The 5,922-nt window shown below is 51.5% G+C and overlaps 1 protein-coding gene and 1 long non-coding RNA gene across 2 annotated transcripts in view; both read right to left on the bottom strand.

Annotated features, from left to right (window-relative positions):
- Nucleotides 1–5,922, bottom strand: part of LOC307209129 — a 64,194-nt gene that overhangs the window by 3,474 nt on the left and 54,798 nt on the right. The window contains exons 2-3 of the long non-coding RNA XR_013835319.1: nt 565–654; nt 28–89 (exon numbers count right to left, since the gene is read on the bottom strand). This is a non-coding gene — a long non-coding RNA (uncharacterized lncRNA). The remainder of the gene's footprint in view (nt 1–27; nt 90–564; nt 655–5,922) is intronic.
- The window catches only part of LOC307207901 (antigen peptide transporter 2-like), a 58,623-nt gene that overhangs the window by 3,474 nt on the left and 49,227 nt on the right, over nt 1–5,922 (bottom strand). The window lies entirely within an intron of this gene.

Genomic DNA, 5,922 nt, shown 5'->3' on the forward strand with positions numbered 1-5,922 from the left:
CTTAAACAATTCCTTAATGTGATGTACCTGTAGCTAATTGGTAACCAGATTTCTTAATTCCTTGAGATTTCTCAGTTTTGGTTCCTGTCCTGTAAGAGATAATATTTCACTGTAAGTTAACCACTGCTTATCCATATTTATTCTTTACCTGGTTGTAGCTTCCACTGGGGATATCCACAGTGGTGCTTTTCTTTCTAATAAGTTTTTATACTTGCCCCATACTCTAAATAGGTTTTTTCTGATTACGTGATTTGTAAAAGTTTTATATATTTCCGCTTTTCCACACGATAGGTAGGCATACACCCACTTGCACTGATTCCAAAGCAGTGACGTAAGTGGGAACCTTGACCATTTTTTTGCAACCCGTGACTTGCTTCAACTGGTCCCTTGAAGGATTTCCTAGAAATCCCTTGATTTCCACTTCAGCTGGGGAAGAAAGCAGCCGGCAGGGGGCAGCAGAGGATAGAGAAAATGAGAAAATACAAATGGGACAATACAAAGTGGAGAAACAGATGAGGGTGTCTTGTGGCAGAGAGCGAGAGGGAGGGCAGGAAACAAACACACACAAACACCAGTGTTAATGGAGGATGAGGACTTTCTCAGCAAAATCGGCCTCCGTTCTTCAATTCCTGTGAGAAATGTCAGTCAAGCAGCCTGAGATGCAGTCACTTGATATTCCTTTCCTAGCTTGGCATGCAAACGAAATTTAGATTATTGGAACTCGTCAAAGACTGTGTCCTGCACCCTCAGCCATTCATCTTATAAGTAAAAATGAAAACAAACATTAAAAATAAAAAGGCCTTGTTGTGGGAACTGGCCTGGGACTTTCCAACCTGACTCAGAGGTTGCTGAGGGAGGCAGAAGGGGACAAAGTCTCCTGGGAAACAATCCAGCTTGGAACAGAGAACCACACCAAGGACGCTTTTATGCCCTCATCTATTTGTTAGACTCCATATTCTGTTTCCACACAATACCAAGAAGGGGACAAAAATAATGTCAGGAGAGATGTCCCTGCAGGCCTGGTCTTGAGAGGTGGAGAAGCCTACAAGGATCCAGTCTGGGGCTGTGGTTTGACTGGGATCTGGGAGCCTGGGAGTCCTGGGTTCAAATCCCCACACAGCCATGAAGCTCCCCCAGGGACCTTGGGCCTGTCAGGGCCGTTATGAGGAGAACATGAATGCCACCTGGATAGAAATACTCATTTTTGAAGGTAGAGTCAGCTAGAGAGGAATATGCTTTTTGCCTGCCAGAAAGGGGACCCAGGAGTCCTGGCTCCTGCCGAGTCTCATCCCAGAGGGGACCCAGGAGTCCTGGCTCCTGCCGAGTCTCATCCCAAAGGGGACCCAGGAGTCCTGGCCGCTTGGCCTTGAGACAGAGAGCTGTGGAGGCTCAGGGTTTTGTTCTGCATGCTGAGGGAGACTGCTCTTTCCGAGGCTGGAGGGGGCCCAGGCCAGGCCAAGAGGGACAAATGCCAAAGGTCTCCCCATCTGGGCGCTGAGGGACATTGTGGGGAGAAAGGAAACGTCTTCCCCTGAGCGACATTTCTGCCTGCCGATCTCCCAGTCAGGCAACATTATCTGTGGGCTGCTGTGGCTTTCGGTTTCTGCCTTGCTTGGCTGCTCTCCCTTGCACCAAAGGTCTCCTCCGCAGGGAGGGAAGCGGGAGGCTGAGGCAGCCCCACCCGGCCTGCTTGTCGGGGACGGAAGCCATTTTGTGGAGGGCTGGCAGTGAAGCAGAAAGGAAGGGAAATGGCTGCCTCCTTCCTGGAAGGGCTGCCTCAAGCAGCTGCTTTGTTATTTGTTCATCATCATGCCACCTACTCCCTAACTCGATTCAAGGGTGGTTTAAAGCCACATAACAAAGCTATCCAGCAATGTCTAAAGTCCTGAAAAATTCTTTAAAGTCTGTGAAGAAAAAAATATTTTCCTCCTGGCCGTTAATTGTTGTCGCCCACTGCACCTCCATAAATAAGAGAAAGGAGAGAGAGAAAAGTCTCCACAGAGGAGACCAGGGGAGGAGAAGGAGCCTCAAGCCACCAAGGACTTTCTAAAACAAGACTAGCCCTTTGAATTGAACTCAGAACCAGACAAACAGGCAGAGGGTCTTTTGGCCCTGGTGAGATTTGGCCCTAAATGAGCTGTGGCAGTGAAAATCCTGTCAGGTTTATCTTGTAGCAGCTGAAGCCTCCCTACTGTATTGGGGGAAACAACACATGTTACAATAATCCTGTCAGGAGGTGAGCAGAACATGGATCCTTGTGGGCAGACTATCCCTGTCCAGGAAAAACTAGATGGAGCAGGTGAAAAGTGAAGCCTAAGACGTCCCTGAGGTGACTGAGCCCATTGAGTCCCCAAAGTGGGTCCTGGAGAGCCCCCCTCAAAACAGCCAGCCTCCTTCTTCACAGGGGCTCATCTTGCAACCCCAAATTGTTGCTGTGAATAATGGCCAAGAAGAGAACGGACTCTGAGAGAGTCACTTTGACTGGGGAAACAAGAAGAAGAGCCTGGGTGCTGGATCCGGCCAAAGGCCCCTCAAGTCCATCCTTCGGTCCTCACAATGGCCGACTGGATGATGCCTCCTCTTCTGGGAAGCCCCAAAACAGGCCCTGGGCGCCAGAGCCACACTCTGCCCTCCTCCTGGGGCTTCCAGAAAGGGGGATCCGGAAGCATGTCTGCCTCCAAAGGGGGAGCAAGAGCGGAGCCATCTTGGCTGGGGGGCATCCATAGCCCTCTCCTCCTCCTCCATGAATTAGACTCAACCTCTTTTAAAGCCACCCAAGAGATATTCTGCAGCAACAGAACAAAAAGTGAACTATTTCACACGTTTAATATTAATAATAATAATTTATTATTTGTACCCCACCCATCTGGCTGGGTTTCCCCAGCCACTCTGGGCGGCTTCCACAAAGACCAAAAATACACTAATATGTCATACATTAAAAACTTCCCGGAGCAGGGCTGCCTTAAGATGTCTTCTGAATGTCAGGTAGTTGTTTATCTCTTTGACATCTGCTGGAAGGGCGTTCCACAGGGCGGGCGCCACTACCGAGAAGGCCCTCTGCCTGGTTCCCTGTAGCTTTGCTTCTTGCAATGAGGGAACCGCCAAAAGGCCTTTGGCGCTGGATCTCAGTGTCCAGGCAGAACGATGGGGGTGGAGATGCTCCTTCAGGTATACTGGGCCTTTGAGGCCGTTTAGGGCTTTAAAGGTCAACACCAACACTTTGAATTGTGCTTGGAAACGTACTGGGAACCAATGTAGGTCTTTCAAGACTGGTGTTATGTGGTCTCGATGGCCACTCCCAGTCACCTGTCTAGCTGCCGCATTTTGGATTAGTTGCAGTTTCCAGGTCACCTTCAAAGGTAGCCCCACGTAGAGCACATTGCAGTAGTCCAAGCGGGAGATAACTAGAGCATGCACCACTCTGGCGAGACAGTCTGCAGGCAGGTAGGGTCTCAGCCTGCGTACCAGATGGAGCTGGTAAACAGCTGCCCTGGACACAGAATTGACCTGCACCTCCATGGACAGCTGTGAGTCCAAAATGACTCCCAGGCTGCACACCTGGTCCTTCAGGGACACAGTTACCCCATTCAGGACCAGGCAGTCCTCCACACCAGCCCGCCCCTGTCCCCCAGAAACAGTACTTCTGTCTTGTCAGGATTCAACCTCAATCCATTAGCTGCCATCCATCCCCAACCACACTCCAGGCACTTTGTCGATGTTTAGGAAAGGGTGAATGACATCTCCCTGAACAGCATTTGCACCTTGTTTGGGGAGGGAGGTTCAGTTTCTTGACCCTCATCCAGCCCATCTCTGACTCTAGATGCTGGTCTAACTGCCCCCCCCCGTCTTTCCCTTTCTACAAATGATTATGGGGGCTATTTTCTCCATATATGCTTTGAATATACTGTCACATGGCACCCCAGTCTCCGAGAGGGTTTCCTTAGAAGGAGGGACGGAAGAGACAGCGGTATCTTTAGGGTGTGGGGTTTATTTACACCTATAGACCACCTGAGCCTTCGATGGAGGGACTCACAGCATTCAACCCGCAGGAGATCTTGCTTCTCCCAGAGTCACCATCTTGGCATCCAATAGAAATCAAGCCTGGCACTGAAAACAGCTTCTCCACATGCAGCCTTCTCTCAGCCCAGCTCACTCACAACGGCCAAAGTTTTTGACTTTCTAACGACAGTGGTACCTTGGTTTACAACCATAATCCGTTACGCAGGTCCGTTTGTAAACCAAAACAGGTTGTAACCCAAGGTGCGCTTTCGCCAATGGGGCCTCCAAAAAATGTTTGCTTATAATCCAAAAAAGGGTTGTAATCCAAAAAAAGTTTGCAAACCAGGACACACACTTCCGGGTTTGACGTGTTTGTAATCCAAAATGTATCCAAACCGAGGTACCACTGTACCAGGCAGTTTGGGGGTGAGAGCAGGTTCTTTGGTTATACTAGTGAGGGTACTTTGGTAACATCTATGGCCATTATCTCACAGAGGTAGTTCAACAATGGATCCCTCCATTAGATTTCAACCTTGGCTGGATCCAGGACCCCAGGAACTAGAAGGGACTCAGGCATCCTGCAGACTAACCCCCCCCCCCAAACTCACAATAATACTTTGGCATCAGACAAGGGGAAATAGGGATGATAGAGATCATGCAGCTTGAGAAAAAGAGAACTCCCAAATAATTATTCCCCTTCCGACTTCACAGCCCCCCCCCCCCTAAAATCAAAGCTTCCTTGTACCTGGGCAAGGAGCGGCCACTACTTGTCTATTTCCCGATTCCTTGGAAAAGGCAGCAGCTTCTGTGTGTGTCCTATGCTTAGCTCAGGTTTCAAGCGTTCAGGCTTCTGGCAGTGGGATGTGGGCCAAGCACTCTCTGGGCCAAGCACCCAGCCTTGGCTCAGGGCCTTCCAGAAGAGGCTGGGCAGCCCCTGGGTCTTGCTGGCTGGGCAAAGGGGGCCTCCCTGACCCCCAACTCCCCTGGGCCTGTGGACTTAGAGGGTCCCAGGCAGGGGGAGAGAAACTCATGTTGGGGCCAGTATGCCGAGAGAAGGAAGCAGAGATATGTGGAGATATAAAATGCCCCTTTAAAAAGCACATGGGGAAAGGAAATAATGGCAAGCTGGTGGGCTCTGGCCTGACCATGTGCTGATAGCAAACGTGTTTGTCAGTCTCCCAGCACCTGCTGCGCTTCTCTGTGTGGTCATACCCTCTCTGTTTTGACTTCAACCCTGAGGTTCAGGCCAAGTTGCAACACTGAGCATTTCTTTACAAGGCACACAGTGAACCGTTGGAACCCCCTGCCACTAGATAGAGGGACGCAGGAGAAGAGCCGGGCTGCTGGATCACCCCAAAGGGGCCCATCGAGTCCAGCATGGTGGTCTCCCAGTGGCCACCCAGATGCCCCAGTAAGGAAGCATGCAAGGAGGAAGGGAGGGACACCCAGCGAGTGGGATGCTCATGCATTTACTGTCTCTGAGAGTGGAGGAAGAAGGGAGCCATCTTTGAAGCCATGCAAGGGCTTCTTAAAAACAGGACCCAGGAGGCTGTTCTGCACTGACTTGGGCCACGAGTCCCCCTCGCTCCGGATCTCACAGCCCCTCCCCCCAGTTTAGAGAGGGGGACATTCCCAGACCCCCCTGGAGATGCGGGGACTGAACCTGCGGTCCCCCCCCCTGGCCCCCCCTCCGCCCTCCCTGCAGGGCAGGACAGGAAGAGCTGCCGGGGGGGGAGGGGGAGGGAGGGGGGAGGGGGCGATTCCCAGCGAGGAGCTGCAGTCACTTTCTCTTTCCCTCTCCAGCCTCGCTCCCAAACTTGCGCCTGGAGTTCTGCCTGGCGACCGGTGCCGCAATCAGCGCGCAGATTTCCGATTGGCGGAATATTTTCCCCTCGCCCAATCCCGGCTCGCTCTGCCGCTGGT

Source organism: Podarcis cretensis, assembly GCF_951804945.1.
Source record: "Podarcis cretensis genome assembly, chromosome: 2".
Taxonomy (NCBI): Eukaryota; Metazoa; Chordata; class Lepidosauria; order Squamata; family Lacertidae; genus Podarcis; species Podarcis cretensis.